This window comes from Salvia splendens, chromosome 4 (genome assembly GCF_004379255.2).
Source record: "Salvia splendens isolate huo1 chromosome 4, SspV2, whole genome shotgun sequence".
NCBI classification, from domain to species: domain Eukaryota; kingdom Viridiplantae; phylum Streptophyta; class Magnoliopsida; order Lamiales; family Lamiaceae; genus Salvia; species Salvia splendens.
In genome coordinates this window covers 26,596,661-26,614,788 of record NC_056035.1, presented here as the reverse complement: position 1 = coordinate 26,614,788, position 18,128 = coordinate 26,596,661, and the positions used below count along the sequence as shown (strand labels likewise).

The 18,128-nt window shown below is 46.8% G+C and overlaps 1 long non-coding RNA gene across 1 annotated transcript; it reads right to left on the bottom strand.

Moving 5' to 3' along the window:
- Window positions 1–8,767: 8,767 nt before the first annotated feature.
- On the bottom strand, window positions 8,768–11,113 carry LOC121801226. Its single transcript, XR_006050566.1, has 2 exons — window positions 9,147–11,113; window positions 8,768–9,067 (listed from the first exon to the last, which is right to left on the bottom strand). It is a non-coding gene; the product is annotated as an uncharacterized LOC121801226 (long non-coding RNA).
- Between the last annotated feature and the right edge of the window lie 7,015 nt (window positions 11,114–18,128).

The following is an 18,128-nucleotide window of genomic DNA, read 5'->3' as shown; positions in this document are numbered from 1 at the left end:
CTAGAAAGTGGGGTTCTACAGGGTAGTTTTTTTTGGGGGGGGGTTTCCTACTGCCTTCAGTGTTTGCTACACGTGGTCACTTCACCCTAGGCAACTTGTGGCAGCCACTCTTTTCTTTCCTGAATTAGTGGAAAGTGGTTCCACTTTAGGCTTTTAACTCAATTTTAAGAGGACTTTTGTGTTTGGCTCTAAGGATATGCTTTTCTCTCATACTCGCATCATCTATACTGACTAGGAGATACTAAGGGGGTCGGTTTCCATTGTCCAACATGTCTTATCTCCCTCAATTCCCCTCACTGTCAGCTCGAGACAGTTGAGTTTTAAGCCCAATCACACGCATACGAAAAAAAAACTAGATCTAGACACTACACAAACACTAAACACAGAAAACACATATGTACACATGTCATACTGGCCATTGCATCCCCCCTCCCACTTCACAAGTGTCTGCCCTCAGATAGAGCTGTGAAGTGGAAAAAAGGTAATGGCCAGTATGGCTGACACACAAACACACCAAACAAGCAAAACACATGCGTCTACTAAAAACTTCTCACACTTAGACTATATAATAGGCTAAGTGGGAGAATTTAAAACCTAAACAGAACCCAACAAACACAACACATATATACCAAACTCCTCACACTTAGACTACGCAGTAGGCTAAGTGTGAGCTACATGCACACGAAAACAAAACAAAGAAAACACGAACACATGCGTCAAAAATAGCAAACCTGCTACTTCTCACACTTAGACTATTGTATAGGCTAAGTGTTATGAAAGGGGTTTGCTCACATACTACGCAGATTATACTACCTAAAAAAACACATAAAATACGAAATACGAAAAACTAAAACTTAAAAAGAAAAACTAACTTGTTAGGGGGGGATGGTGGTCACATGTTCCTCCTACTCCTCCGCAGAGCAGGGATTGGTGCAGGTGGTTCTGCCAGATCTTCTTCCTCGTTCCCGGATGGTTCTTCCTCAGATTCCACATATTCCATGTTACCTTCTTCCTCTCGTTCTGCTACCTCTGTCTCCGGCACCCTGGGTTCATCGTCCTGGCCTCTATGGCCACTTGGTCCGACTCCTCGTACTAACTTTCCTTTCGCTAATTCCTTCAGAATTCCTTCCATCACGTTAGTCAGGCGAGCCAATTCCGCCCTAGCTTGTCGATTCTCTTCCGCCAACTCTTCCACTGCCTTCTCTAACCTCTCCTGTCTCTGCTCTTGATCGTGTGTTCCCTGGCTAGCTGTAGTTCTCCGAGTCGGCATAGCTTCCTCACCCATCTTGTAAAAACGCGGTACTCCTTGTCTCATGTACACAGTATTCGTCCGGACGAAAAATGGAGTATCAAACAACCCAGGGGGATCTACCATGATTGGGGAGATAAGCCTTCAGCCTCTGTAATGATGATGTTGTTTCTGACGAACACTCCCAAGATATGGCAGAGAGTGAGGTTTCTCACTGGGTGGGTGGCAACTAGATGGCATTGGTACGCTGTCCAGAATCCTAGATGTAATTTCCTTCCGCGCTTCGCGCACCACAGAAGGTATAACTCTGTCAAGGATGTTCTTACCGCGGAGTTCGACTGCCCCAACAAATTGAAGTCCAAGTGAAGCTGGACTAGGCGTAGGATTGGGTTATTGAAATGGATTGAGCGGGAGAGAATGGATGCAAATTCCCCGGAGGCTGGTGAGTTAACTCTTCCCACGCCTCCTGGGGTTCGAAATCTACTTGCCTATGGGAAATTCCCCGTTCCCTGCTCCGCCACTCCGATCCTATCGCCTCCTCCAGACTGCACATCCCCAACCTTACTATCCACTCAATCAGATTCATACTTATTTCCCCTCCAAACAACCGGAAACTTATAGAAACCTCATCCAAATCTGTTGTGACCCTAAATCGGAATGTGGTAAAGAACTCATTTGCTAACCTAACACTGATTTTCGGATTCCCATTCTCCAACAACCATTCGAATCCTAACGCATGCAAATAAGAGAGAAACTGCTCGCGGGCACCCAACTCATCTAAAGACAGAATATGAAGTACCTTCCCCCTCTTCACTTGCTTACTCCCTTCATCTATCGAAAACTTTTTGCAGCTCCTTCGAGTCGAATAGCTTCATCTCCTCCACCAGATCATCAGTAAGGTCCACTGTCCAGCGCCGGTACCTCAGTCTCTCTATCGAGGGATGTACTAGCTCTCGATGATCGTGCGGAAGCTATTGCTCACTGTACTCCTCATTTTCCAAGGAAATATCGCTGTCTGATTCTGACTCTTCACTGACAACGTATTCGCTATCACTTTGTTCCCTTCGGTGTTCCTAGACTCGTTGAACTGACTCAGTAATGACTATGCCAGTGTTCACTGTACGTGGCTTCTTGTTACTGGGCTTCTTCTTCATAGGGGCCTTCCCCTTCAATTTTCTCTCTGCACGGTATCTGTCCTCATCACTATCTCGCTCGTCTTCCGGTTCCTTCTCAGCGTGTGTTGAAGGCTGGTCTAGGGCAGAGGGTCGGGTCTCAGTACTGATACGAGTACCTTCAGTTCTCGGCTCGACGTGACCGGCTGGTGCAGATGCGAGGTCCGGCCCCTCAGCCATCTGCGTCGTCTCTTCGCCCTGGTCACTCGGCGTTTGGGAGACCGCTTCGGTTGCCACCGCAGTATCCTCCAAGTCAGTAGTAGGTAAAAACTCCTCCCCAGGTTTTGTGGGAGTAGCCTTTTCCTCATCACTCAAGATCTCCACCGGATCTGCCTCTGTGTTTGGGTTCGCCTTACTAGATGCCCATTTTCCGAGACATCTTTGTGATACCATCTCTGGCTTCGGCCTCTCTGCCCTCGGATAGCGCTTCAACACCAACTTCCTTTTGACTGCCTTTGGTTTCATCACCGGAGGTGCTACTGGTTCTGGTACCTCCGCTCTTGGTACTGACTCTTCCTCAATATGCTCATCACTCTCCCCCACCTCTGTCCTAGATGTGAGGTCCAAATCCTCTGGCTCTTCCTCTCCTACTGCCCTAGATGTGAGGTCCAAATCCTCAACCATTGTGGCAGTATCATCTTCCCTCTGATTTACTCCATCCACAATTGCCTAAAATTCGTCATCAGTCATTAAGCCTTGTTTCTTGGTCGTCTCATTCAAATCTATCTCTTCCCTTGCTGCTTCTTGAGGAATGGGTTCCGCTGTTGCCGTTTTCTCTGGTTCATCGCCTCCCTTCTGGCCCTTTTCCTCCTCTCTTCTTCTCGCTTCACGTTATTCTGCGTCGGAATCGTAATGGGTAGAGATGGGGTCAACCTCCATCGAATCACTCTGTTGTGGAGTTTGGGTGGGTTCCGCAGACTCAGGCGGTGTGATAATTGAGGGAGATTCTCTTCCTGGTGGAATTTCGGAGGAAGTCGGAATGGAGCTGGGTGTGTGTACCGTGGATTGCACAATCGGTTCAGATAGGGTTTCTCCGGTCATGCTCCCTTTTCCCCCGATTTGACTAAAACCGGCCAGCGCCGCCGCCCAATCTCTATTAGGGTCCTGCTATAGAAGGAATTCTGCCATTGCATCCAAGGAGACCATTGTTGGCGCCTGAGGAGTCGGCTTCGGTAGTTGCGGTTCTGGTTGTGGGCTCGGCGGCCGTCCTTCCCACGGCGGTGGTGATTCTGGAGTTTCTTCCCTGCGGGTTGAAGTGGGTTTGATTTTCTTTGCCCATGCTTTCTTTCCCATGGCTTAGATATGTGATTTTATGTGTGTAATGTGGGGGTTTGGTGTTTGTGGAGAGACGGTGAGAAATTTTGAAGAGAGAAATTGCAGGTGAGGGTTTTGAAATGAAATGGGAGAGACGGTGTGGTTATGGAGTTGGAATAGGCAGTTGTGGGTTGTAACTGGCTGCAAGCGGTTTTCAGGTTGCGCCGATTCGAGTGAAAGACGGTTGGTAATGCTGGTCTCTGATTGGACGTTGCCTCTCGTTTCTCTGCTCACGCACCCTGCCAGCCACTGTCACCCTGCAAAAGCTGCAACAAAGTCCCAATTCAAATTAGGCCCTTTAATGATTTCCTCTATATTTTCCTAGATTAGAAACAAAGTAAAAAAGGACACTTAAATAAAATAGGAGTTTCACCAAAATGGGATTCTGATGGTCAGTATATACTCCAAATTAATAGTTGAGGTCCGAAAATATTTTTGGGTTTTCTTAAAATTAACTAACAGGAAAAGATTAAATTAACTACTACGTATTTACACTATTACATCTCCCTTAGGAAAATTGGAATTCTACTTTGCCAGCATATGTAAATTACGCTAAAAGGAGCTAGCCCAGTGGAATTCCAATCCCTATCCTACCGGTCAGTATGAAACCTGAGTATGTGGTTGCAGTGGAATCTCATCTACCACGGCCATATCACTATTGTCCCTAAATACCTTTAGCCTATGCCCATTCACAATAAAAGGTTCAGAGTTAGGAAGACTCCCTGAAATTTCCACTGCTCCATTAGAACGGAGTGCAGTGATGACATAAGGCCCTGTCCACTTCGACTTGAGCTTCCCAGGCATGAGCTTCATGCTCGACTGGAAAAGTAGTACTTTCTGCCCAACATGGAGATCCTTGGTCCTCAGATTCCTGTCGTGCCACAACTTGGTTCTCTCTTTGTACCACATGGCTGAGTCGAACGACTCCAATCTAAGTTCCTCTAGCTCCTGCAACTGCAGCTTCCTTTCCTCTTCACAGGCTGTAGTATCCACATTTACTTGTTGTACTGCCCAGTATGCTCGGTGCTCAATACCGACGGGTAAGTGGCACATCTTTCTGAAAACAATTCTGTATGGGGACATTCCTATGGGAGTTTTATAGGCTGTCCGATATGCCCATAGAGCATCCTCTAACCTCACGCTCCAGTCTTTCCTAGAAGGATTGATGGTTTTTTCCAAAATCTTCTTTATCTCTCGGTTAGAGATCTCGGCTTGACCGTTTGCTTGCGGATGGTAGGGGCTGGATAATCTGTGGTGCACATCGTACTTCTTCATCAAGGCTTCGATGGTACAGTTACAGAAGTAGGTGCCTTGATCGGATATTATGGCCTTTGGTACTCCGAACCGACTGAAAATGTTACTTTTGAGGAACTTGGCTACCTCTCTTGCTTCACACGTACTTGTGGCCTTGGCTTCTACCCATTTGGAGACGTAGTCAACTGCTACTAAGATATACAAGTTCCCATACGACGAGGGAAAAGGCCCCATGAAATCCATCCCCCATATGTCGAACAACTCACAAACAATGATCAGGACTTGTGGCATTTCATCTCGCGCTGATATTCCACCGGTCAGTTGACAATGCTCACAACCTCTACAGAATTCGTAGGCATCTTTGTTGAAGGTTGGCCAATAAAATCCGCTATCCAGAATCTTTCTTGCCGTTTTCCTGGGACCGAAGTGTCCTCCACATGCCAAAGAGTGGCAATGTGTCAATACGTCCCTCTGCTCCCAGTCAGGAACGCATCTTCTAATCACTTGATCGGCTCCTACTTTCCAAAGGTACGGGTCGTCCCAAAAGTAGTATTTCGCTTCACTCTTGATCTTCATTCTTTGAGCTTTGGTGACGTTCGGCACTTCTGGAAGCTCTTCTGAAACTAAGTAGTTGGCTAGGTCCGCATACCATGGCTACTGCCCTATTTTTCCTTTCCTTTTTCTGTCACATCCTGGCCAGTAAGCTTCATCACTCCTTCCCAGTCAATTTTTCTAGCGGCGAAAATCACTTCACATAAGTGTTCCTCAGGAAATCGATCTCGCACCTCCTCGCTGCTCCCATCTTGCACTATCCTGCTCAAATGATCCGCAACTTTGTTTTCGACCCCTTTCTTGTCTTCTACCTCCCAATCGAACTCTTGTAACAGGAGTACCCATCGGATCAAACGGGGTTTGGATTCTTTCTTGGTAATCAAGTACTTAATGGCCGCATGGTCAGTATAAACGATGACCTTGGATCCCAATAAGTACTGTCGAAACTTCTCAAATGAGTACACCACGGCCAGCATCTCCTTCTCAGTGGTATCATAATTCCTTTGAGCTTGATTCAAAGTTTTAGACGCATAGAAAATTACATACCTTTTCCCGTCGATCTTCTGACCCAGAACAGCTCCCACCGCGTAATCGCTGGCATCACACATCACTTCAAACAGATGATCCAGTCAGGAGACCGAATAATTGGTGCAGATACCAGCTTCTCTTTGAGGAGGTTGAAAGCAGTCTTGCACTGTTCATCAAAATTGAATTCCACTTTGTTTTGAAGAAGTCTGGTAAGGGGCTGGGCGATTTTGGCGAAGTCTTTTATAAATAGTCGATAAAATCCTGCATGCCCCAAAAAACCCCTTATTTCCTTCTGGTCAGTAGGGAAAGGTAGTTTGGTAATGACGTCCACTTTGGCTTGATCCACCTGGATCCCTCTCTCTGACACCACGTGCCCCAGGACGATACCCTCTGTGACCATGAAATGACACTTCTCAAAATTCAAGGCTAGGTTTTTCGCTTGACACATATCCAAGACTATATCCAAATGATGAAGGCATGAGTCGAAAGAGTCCCCGTAGATTGTGAAGTCATCCATGAATATCTCTATGCACTCATCAATTAGATCAGAGAATATGCTCATCATGCATCGCTGAAATGTTCTCGGAGCATTGCAAAGACCGAACGGCATGCGTCTGTACGCATTTGTTCCAAATGGGCAGGTGAAGGTAGTTTTATCATGCGTCTTCAGGATCCACGTAGATCTGAAAATACCCGCTGTACCCATCCAAAAAACAAAAGTACTTCTTCCCAGCTAGTCACTCCAACATCTGATCGATGAACGGTAGAGGGAAGTGGTCTTTCCTGGTCGCGGCGTTCAGCTTGCGGTAATCTATGCACATCCGCCAACCAGTGACTAGCCTTGTCGGTATCAGCTCATTCCTCTCATTTTGAAACACCTGAATCCCGGACTTCTTGGGAACCATATGCACAGGGCTGACCCACTCGCTATCGGGCACCGAGTAGATAATCCCCAATGACAGCAACTTTAAGATTTCCTTCAATATTTCCTCCCGCATGTTGGGATTCACCTCCCTCTGCGAGTCACGATGTGCTTTCGCCCCCTCTTCTAGCCTAATATGATGCATGCAGACGTCGGGGCTTATTCCCACTAAATCTGTAAGGCTCCATCCAATTGCTCTTTTGTTCTTGCCTAAGACGGTTAGTAGCCGTGCTTCTTGTTCTTTCGTCAGGCTGCTGCTAATGATCACCGGGTACGAGTTTTCCTCCCCTAGGAAGGCATACTTCAGATTCACCGGCAGCTTCTTCAATTCAACTTGTGGGGGAAGTATGTCAGCCGACAGAGTGCTTCTTGCAGCATCCCCCTCCTTTTCCAACTCTTCATCTGAAACTTCATCTGTACTGACTGGTAGCTGAGCCTCTGCGGCTCCAATAAATTCTGATTTATGGCAGAAGTCCTTAATTGCTCCTTCTATCTCTTCGTCAGTTAACCCTTGGCTACTGATTAGATCACACCATGCAGCCGCTTCTACATCAGCCTGTCCATACACATCCAATGCTTGTAGCTTTTCCTACAATAATTCGGTCTCAAGAAAATCTTGGACTAAGGGGTCAATTACATCAACATAGCATAGATTTTCAGAATCGATAGGATTTTTCATGGCCTCATTGATATCAAAGGTAAACTTCTCTCCATGAAAATCAATGCAAATTGTCCCTTCAGCCATATCTACAATCGTCTTGGTTGTTCGCAAAAACGGTCTCCCTAGCAAAATACCACTAGATTCCCTAGGTTCAGACTCACTCTTCTTGATCACGTAAAAGTCAGTAGGATAAGTAAAATCATGTACTCTCACCAACACATTTTCTAATACACCCTCAGGACTTATGCATGATCTATCAGCCAGTTGGATCAACACCCTAGTGTTTGACAACGTTACTCCCTTCAGCCGATTATAGATTGACAAAGGCATAACATTAATAGAAGCTCCCAGGTCACACATTCCATGCTCGAATTTTACATCTCCTATAGTTATAGGCAAAGTAAACATACCTGGATCGGCTCTCTTGGGTGGTACCTTTTCCTGCACAATTGCTGATGCTATCCCTTCCGCCATGATCTTTCCCTCCTCATGGGCCTTCCCGGCTATAAACTCTTTAATGAACTACCCAAGTGGGGGTAGCTTCACGGCCTGGGGGAATGGTATGGTAACATCCAGCTTCCCGAAAATCGACATGTAATCCACTGGGTTCTCTTTCTTCCTTTTGGTCACGAACCGGTAAGGGAATGGTTTTTTTTCTTTCGCCTCTTCAGTCGGTCCTTCAACAGCCTTCCCGGATTTTTCCTTGGGTACATTCTGGGCTGGAGCCTCCTTTGTGGGTTCCGTTTCCTTAGGAGGATCTCTCCCGGGCAGTACACCTCTTGTTTCATTTTTTTCCAATGGCGCTTTATCCAAAAAGAATGGATCCTGCATCTGAGGTACAGGTCTGTTGAGCTCCTCTTCCGAGACAACGTTTCTCAGCATCTTCGTCCCACTAGGTTCTCCACTGGACTTCTTTAGTTGGGGTCCTTAATAGGTTTGTGACGCCTCGAGAATTTGCTCCTCTCTTTTTATTTAAGTCGGACTTATTAGCTCGATTAATTCTCGTTGAGATGACGTGGAATTTTCGTTGTACCCTTCCGGTTTTGAAATAAATTAGGTATTTTTTTTTGTTTGGAGGAATAAAATGCAAGGAAGTTAATACTTCAATAATCAAGTGGAATAAATATTTGTGAGAAATTGATTAGAGAAGATTAAATACAAATAGTACATGCCTCGTTTTCCGCACAATGAAGACAAAAACCACAAGTAATCCTACATTACGTCTTGAGAGGGACAACACCAACTGGTGACTAAACTAGAGCTTAGTCAAAAGATACTCCAAACCTAATACTCTAACAAATGGCTAAACTTGGCATTAAGATAAGTAAGTGATGTGACAAATCCCTTCCCCTCTCTTCCTTGATCTTTTTCGATCCCCATCCTCACCAAAGACTCCAAAAAGGTCAGCCCCTAACCTGCAAAGATAACACAAAATGGGGTTAGAAGATGATCTCATATAAAAGTAGTAGAGAAGGAGGTAGATTTGCATGATACAGCCGAGAGGTTGCCTCCTTGGGCAGAGAGACAGTTTTCTTGTCACACTTCCACCTTACACCAAAATAGGAGCCAAGTCAAAGGGGCATGAGAGAATGAGCCACTGTTCATGCTCAAATGAGGAGGAATCAAATCCCTTTTACCGTCACCAAGGCTGGGGGAGAGACTGCCAAAGAATACAGCCCCAAACTTTTATCAATTTAGTAAGAGTAGCAGTAGCACAAGCTTGGAAAGGAGCTGAGAAACAACCCAGAATAGCATCACAATTCCCCAAGGATCTGGCACAAAATGCCAATTTGTGTGAGCTATATAAGCAGCCCCTCGCCACCTCCATTCCCCTCACCATTTAAATCAACCAAGCTTCACCACGCAAAGGGAACGAGTGAGGCGGCGGCGACAAGGGGAACAGCTACAAACCGAGAGTCATCAATCAAGGTAACCCCCTCAACAACCCCCTTCGCATCATATAGAGCAACCAGTCGAGTATCAAGAACATAGAAAATATAGAGATATCACCAACGATTAGATACCGTAACCTAGTAGATCAATCGAGATCATATTTTCACATAGCTACTGCCCAACTTACATCAAAACAAGAACAAGCATAGTAACCAAGTAACGATGTCAATAAGACAACGGGGAAAGGGGGAAGGACTTAGCTTCTCGACCGAGAGGCTGCCCGACGGAAATGGACGGAGCCCGAAGGCCACCGTGCGGCCTCCATGGAGCGAGGTGGTGAGCCAGTTGCTGGAGCGCGTGAGTGAGGCGACGCCTCCTCTCTGTCGCTGACTTCGCCGCAGGTAAAGCCTCGGTTCGGCGGAGGACAAGAGACGGCAACGAGCGTAATCGCCGGAGGAGCGTCGGGAAGGCGACGCTGCCCAAGGCAACATCGCGCGAGGCGGAGGCGGTACGGCGCGAGGACAACTCCCCGCTAGGCACCAGCAACAGGTGAAGCGGCTAATGCCCGTCGAGACGGCGATTTCAACGGAGAGGGAAAAGGCGATGCCTAACCCTGTATCAGTCGAGTTCCCCCAGATTTTTGGGATAGTGAGAGGAATAACGGGGAGAAGAGATAGCCGACGCCGGAGGAACCGCGGCGGAACCGACCGACCGAGCCGCCGAGGATGGCGACGCGTCGAGGCGAAGGAGGAGGAGCCGCTTGGTTTGATCGATTTTGGGGAGAGAAACCCTCTTCTGGATTTGGATTTTTGTGAAATGGGAATAAGGTGCTGACCGATAGGTGGAGGAATATAATTTGGGCCTCTTGAATTAATAATGTGATTTGGGCCAGTGAATTATAAGCTAAAGTATCTTGGACTAGAAAAAAGAACTTGTAGTGGGCCGATTTTAACAATTAAGTGGCGTTTTTATGTTATTTGGGCCAAGGGATTATTTTTGGAACGGACTACATAATTAGCGGACTTGAGAATTTAAATATTGTTGGAATGAAATTAATTTAAGGAATTAAGCTTGGAGCTTAATTAATTAATTTCTGAATAATTTGGGTTTTACCAAAGACGAAAAGGTGTTAAGGAAAGATGCGAAGGGCTGACCGGCGTCGCCCCGCGACGCCATGGGCGACCTTAAGAAAAATCCGAAAAAGAAGGAATTTAAGGAGGGATTTTAAGAATCCATATTTTTGAGAGATAATAGAATTTCTCCAAGATAAGTAAAGCGAATAATTAAATGTTGTAGTATAGTGAAGCTGAGTAAGGATTTAAGGGAAAACCCTATAAGCCGAGACTAAGAGATAGATGCTATCCTATAGGATGCATGCATTCTTTTTCAAAAAAAATAGTTCGAGTACTAATTAGCGTGTTACGCAATTTATTTCTAAATGAGAATTTATTCAAAGGGCAAGTGAGGCCAAAGAAAGATTTTAATTGGAGATAAGCATACCAGGTGGGCTTTCTTTTAATATCCAGCACTATAGTGTGGATATAAAGCAAATATTTTAAAGTTATGAAATATCATCTTTTCTAAAAAATGGAGATGTGAATTATTTTAAAGTTGTTGCCATGCCATAAAATGTTTGTTTTCGAGACCTGTCTGTGAGGGCTATATGCCGAGAGTTTGGCGATGCCAAAAATTTGGGTAACGAATTCGGTTCCCAATAGGACCGCAAATCCTATTCGGAATTTCGTGCGCGAGCGCTGTGAGCCATCCTAGAGAGAGGTTGGCCGGCGAGGGTGCTTGTGAAGGCGGCCACCTTCACGGCACACTGGATTCTCAGACATGGAGGAATACATCAATAACTTAGACTGCAGTCGGACTTTTAAGATCACAAAAGAATTTAGTATGCTCAGGCCTTTTAAGAAAACCCTCGTGTGATACTGTTGATGGATGACAACTTATATTTGTATGTTTTGTTTTCGGCACGTGTCCACTGAGTACTCCTGTACTCAGCCCTGCTGTATTTATAAATGTGCAGGTTGAACGTCAGATGGAGAAGAATTGATCAGAGTCGATGCTATCAAATAATCGTGTGGATTTCTCGACAATTCGTGTCTTCATACACGAAGTTGTTCAGTAGGGACCTATTCCGTTGTGTTTTGTTAAATGAGAATAGTAACGTCTCATCATTGAACTCTGATTCAGTTGACGTGTCAAATTATTCTATTCTGAGATTGTATCAAATACTTGACTGTTATTTTGAAATATCACATTTGGCCTTCGGCAAGTTCTTCAGATTCTACCCCCTTTTCTATCCCCGCTTCTTTAATCCTCCATTAGTCGCGAATTACTCAATCTTGTTATCCTTAACAAGAATCGGGTCGTGACAGAGTGGTACCAGAGCCTCAGTTTCCTTCTCACTCTGATATCCACACACTTCTTCAGTCAAGATCTAGACTTGTTCACTAGATCCTTCCAAGCAATCGACTCCATCAATGCCCCAGGACGTTCAACCAAAATAAAGTTGAAGAAGTGGAAAAAAAAATTCTACAACAAAGTGCGACGAGAACGCTGTACCTGGTGAAGAAAATAGAAAGGGCTAAGAAGGAATAAGCATTTTCCCCTAGAGAATGTAGTTCAAGCAGGAACTACAAAGGATGAACCATAAATCCTATTATTGCTTTCCCGAGCAATTTGTTTTCGAGATGATGCAAGACCAAGTTGAGTATGAAAGCGTGAGCTAAGGAAACACGATTTTTCGCAAGAAAGCCAATGCCCAATGCATAAGAGCACGAGAGGGGTAACGTTGAAAGGATAGACGAGGAACAATGCTATAAGGGAATAGCACAAGATGCATCCTCGTTGTGGTCAAGTCACTCGTTTAGATAAAAAAAAGGGGGTTGATGTTTTCACCACGTTAGCAAAAGCCTTATAGAACGATAGTTTGAGATGAGAACCTAGTCTGATGACGTTAGATCACGCAGTATAGTGGCTCTAGAGGATGATCCCTTAGACTCGCATGCATCGCTTACGTTGTGTCTTTCGCGTTCTGTTTTCTTGCGTTGCCTTCTCTGACTTGAGACGTGTCCTTGTGTAGATGGCTCGTCGTCGTTTTACCGCACGAAAGCGGGTTAGGAGGGGTGCTAGCCCCGAAGAGTATGTGAGGGCTTACCAGACCTACCGGATGTGCTATGGTGATTCACTGGGGGAGTTCTTAGCGCACTTCCAGCGCCTATGGTGGGATGTTGCCTTCCATGGCAGCGTCACCGGATACGACGGTATAGTTCTCCTGCTGAGCTTGCTCCCCGATGGATGGAGAGAGTGGGCCACTATGGTGGCCGAAGAGTACATAGTCACCGCTTACCCTGCTTACGACTTGGTAGGAGACTTCCCTAGATTCCTGTCAGTAGTGTTCACTCGCTTTGTGTGCTACGGATCAGTTTCACCCTTGCTGATCGACTCGCAAGTGCCCAAGGTACATGACCCTCTGGCACCAATGGCGCCAGGACGTCCCAGTCAGTGGGAGTCCGAAGCAGGGCCATCTCGGCCACTAGTAGGGCATAGGACCCCGACTCTACCCAGGGCACCGCCAGCACACCCACCTTCATCTCGAGACCCCACTCTCCTCATAGAGACGGAGCGTGAGGCACATGAGGCTGCCCGAAAGGGGAAGGCCCCTATCGCTGATTCAGAGGAGGACGAGGAGGAGGGGCCACCGGTAGTCGCTCCGGTCGGGAGTTCTCGATAGCAGCCCATCACGGTTCCGGACAATTTCTCGCACTCCCACTCAGACATGGGGAGGCGTATGGTGCTTGTGGATGCTATATGGCTGCACCTCAAGAAGGCCGGAGATGAGGCCACGCCCCCAGTCCTTACCAAGGAGAGCATGGAAGACCCGCACCTCATCTGGGAATGGGTTTGCATAGAGGACGAGAACAACCCCATACTCGTCAACAGTGATGAGGAGCGAGGGCCAAAAAGGGAGCGCTCACAGGACTAGCGACAGCAACAACGACAGTGAGGATGTCAGAGACTGCGACTACTACACCCCTTCCGGAAAGTGGGTTTGGTACTGAGTAGCAGTAGGTGGATTGTACCATCAGAAACGTCCTAGTATGATGGCATTCTGATGTAGTGTTTTCTTTCTTTTGGAGATTTCAGCGGACTACTTTTGATTAGCACGTAAGACCCGAGCTGTTAGAGGGGCAGTGGCTAAGTACTTTTGGTGATGTTCCGTAGTACCGGGACTTCATGATGCGTACTTGGATGTGCGTTCTAGGACTCAGTTTTTGAAAAAAGACCTTTCGAGGCAAACTCTTCTGATGTACTTGACTTGCGATTATATATGAAATCTCGTTATCTTGAAAGTCGGTGTTCGTTTATATCTTAAAGATCTAAGTTCCCTGTCTAGCTATCGTGTATGTTGTGTACTTAATAAGAGTTACATAAACCATCAGGATGCCACCGCGAAGAGCTGGCAGGCCACGAGGCTGAAGACGTGGAAGGGGCCGAGGACAACCCGAAACGACCTTCCAATGTATGAAGGGGGAGTGCAAGAGGAATGGAATGAGGTAACACCACCTCCATCGCCAGTTCCACCACCGTCACCACCCCCGCCACCACCCCAACCACAGGACCGTCGGGTCAAAGATATGTTTCTGAGACAGAACCCACCAACGTTTAACGGGATAGGAGACCCAACGGTGGCAGAAACATGGATCCACGCACTGAAACGCATATTTGACTTCTTACACTGCACAGACCAGGAGCGGTTGTCCTGTGTGACTTCCCAGTTAACTGGACCATCAGACTTTTGGTGGGAGGCAAAGAAAAAGACTATGGCTCCGATGCAACTGGGAGAAATGACTTGGGAGGAATTTAAAACTGAGATCTATGAGAAATATATTCCCAAGAGCTACAGGAAGAAAAAAAGAAGCTGAGTTCTACCACCTGAAGCAAGGACGAATGTCAGTGACAGACTACGACCGGCTGTTCTGTGAGATGGCCCGATACGCCCCAGACCAGGTAGACACTGACGCAAAGATGGCTGAGAAGTTCTGTACAGGCCTGAGGCATGAGATACGTATGACGCTGGCTAGCCACGGAGGACTGTCCTACACTGAAGCTCTAGGACGAGCACTGGACATCGAGGCAGCCATGCCAGGGGAAAAGACTGCCCCAGCTGTGAACCCTACTCCACCCCCGACCCAATTCCAAGCACCCAGGGACAATAGAAAGTGGGAAGGACCACAAGCTTAAACTGATCCCAAAAGAGGAGGATATGGACCGAACAGGCCACAGAATAACGCATACCAAGCTACCCCCGGATCATTCAAGGAGAATAGGTCCGGACCCAGTCCGTGTCCCATATGCAATCGGCTGTATACGGGCATCTGCAAGGCAGGGGCTGATACCTGCTTCAACTGCGGAAGAGCTGGACACTTTGCTAAGAATTGCCCGAACAAGAATCCAGGGATGGGAGCAAAACCTCACCCGCCGGCTCAGCGCCCACAACTGCGCGCAATGAATGTTCAACTTGGATCAAATTCACAGCAGACACCAAGGAATCAGCAGCAGAGGCCGAAACTCCCAACACAGGCTTAAGCTTATGCAATGAGGCAGAAGCAGCCCGAGGTGAACCAGGGAAATTTGGCAGGCATGGGTAAGCTTTTCAACGCACCCGTTATGCTTCTGTTTGATACTGGTGCTTCGCATTCTTTTATATCTGCTCATTGCGTGACTACTCTGAAACTTGATATGTAAGAATCTGAACATAGGGTGGAAGTAGTTTCCCCAGTAGGATAACGGATAGAAATATCTTGTACTTGCTCGAACTTAGAAATCACTCTGGGCGAACTTAAGGTTGTAGCGAACAATCTCAGTGTTATGATTATGTGGGACGTAGACATAATCCTAGGAATGGACTGGCTGGCAAAAAACCATGCCACCATCTTATGCAAGGAAAGGCAAATTTCCTTTAAAACCCCCGAAGGTGAAGCTACTCGCTTTCACGGAATCTCCATGGGAACCCGAAAGTTGGTGATCTCAATGCTGCAAGCCGGCAAGTTGATGAAGAAAGGATGCCCGGCATACCTTGTCTACCTAAACAGAGAAGAGAAAGAAGAGAGAAAATTGGAGGAAACCAAAGTCGCTCGCAACTTTCTAGATGTATTCCCTGACACTCTACCTGGTCTACCGCCAGACCGACAAGTAGAGTTTACTATAGATCTAGAACCAGGATCTGCCCCGGTGTCGAAGGCACCATATCGAATGGCTCCAAAGGAACTGGATGAACTGAAGGTACAGCTGCAAGAACTCCTGGACCTGGGATTCATCAGACCCAGCGTCTCACCATAGGGAGCACTTGTACTGTTCGTCAAGAAGAAAGACGGAACCATGAGAATGTGTGTGGACTACTGAGAACTTAACAAGTTGACTCTCAAGAACAAGTACCCGTTACCCAGGATCGACGATCTGTTTGACCAGCTCAAGGGAGCCAGTGTGTTCTCCAAAATGGACCTAAAGTCAGGTTATCACCAACTGAAGATTAAACCAGAGGATGTGCCCAAGACGGCCTTCCGAATTAGATACGGTCACTATGAATTTACGGTGGTGCCGTTTGGACTAACGAATGCACCGGCAATGTTCATGGATTTGATGAACCGCGTTTTCCATCAATATCTCAACAAGTTTGTCCTTGTCTTCATCGACGATGTACTGATATACTCTAAAAACAAAAAGGAACATGAGGAACACCTGCGGCTTGCCCTAGAGACGCTACGGGCAGAGAAGTTATACGCCAAATTCAGCAAGTGTGAATTCTGGCTCAAGGAGGTGAATTTTCTCGGACATATTGTGACCGCAAAAGGAATCCGAGTGGATCCTGCCAAGGTAGAGACAGTAAGGAATTGGAAGGCGCCGACAACGCCTAACGAGATCCGAAGTTTCCTCGGACTAGCTGGCTACTATAGAAGGTTTATTGAGGGATTTTCAAAGATCGCATGGCCGATGACTCAGCAACTCAAGAAGGGAACCAAAGTCTCATGGTCTCCCGAGTGCGAGGCAAGTTTCCAGCTACTAAAGGAGAAATTGACCAGTGCACCCCAGAATCAGGGATGGACTACGTTGTCTACACGGATGCCTCCAAGAGCGGACTTGGATGTGTGCTAATGCAGAATGGGAAAGTGATCGCTTACGCGTCACGACAACTCAGGCCACACGAGCTCAACTATCCAACACACGATTTAGAGCTAGCAGCAGTGGTCTACGCATTGAAAATTTGGAGACACCACCTATACGGAGTTAGGTGCGAGATTTTCACGGACCATAAGAGTCTCAAATACTTCTTCCAGCAGAAGGACTTGAACATGAGATAGAGAAGATGGCTCGAGCTAGTGAAAGATTACGACTGTGGCATAAACTACCATCCATGCAAAGCTAACGTCGTAGCAGACGCACTAAGCCGTAAGAACCAGCACCAAGTAGCAGTCATGTTCACCCAGGAAGAAGAACTGCTTAGAGAATTCGACAGAATGAGTTTGGAGATGGTGCGAGCACCTGAGGCGGTGGATAGCATAATTTCGACTCTAATAGTTGTTCCCGATTTAAGGGTCAGGATCGTGGAGGCCCAGAGACGGGACGAGACTCTAGAGAAGTGGCGTTTGAAATTGAGAACAAGCAAACAAGAGAATCTCCAGGAGGAGGCAGACAATGCGCTCCTGTTTGAAGGGAGGCTGTGTGTGCTCCACCAAGAGTAGCTCAGAAACGAGATAATGAGCGAGGCGCACGATACCCCATACACCGCCCACCCAGGGAGTACGAAGATGTATCAGGACTTAAAGAAGAAGTTCTGGTGGGACGGCATGAAGAGGGACATAGCATCCTACGTCGAGAGGTGTCTTGCCTGTCAACAAGTGAAGGCACTACACCAGCGACCCTATGGAAAGTTACAGCCGTTGGAAATTCCCGAATGGAAGTGGGAACACATAGCCATGGATTTTGTCACGGGATTACCAAAGTCTCGGAAGGGAAATACTGCAATTTGGTGATAGTTGATCGTCTCACCAAGAGCACTCATTTTATACCGATCCCTATCACGTACGGATCAGAGAAGCTAGCCCAGTTGTACGTGAAGGAAATCATTCGCCTGCATGGCATACCAGCGACGATCACGTCGGATAGAGATGCCAAATTCACGTCCAGATTTTGGAAGAGCTTACAGAGAGAACTAGGGATGCAATTGAATTTTAGCACGGCATTTCACCCACAAACCGATGGACAATCGGAAAGAACAATTCAGACTCTTGAAGATATGTTGAGGGCAGTAGTACTCGATAGAGGGAGCAATTGGGAACAGGTACTGCCACTGATAGAACTTGCTTATAACAATAGCTACTAGACAACAATCGATATGGCCCCGTACGAAGCACTATACGGGAGGAAGTGTAGATCACCCCTCTACTGGGACAAGGTCGGTGAGAGGAAAATTCTGGGCCCGGATGCAATCGAAGAGATGATAGAAATTGTCAGAAAAATTCAAGAGAGAATCAAGGAGGCTCAGGACAGACAGAAGTCTTATGCAGATGTCCG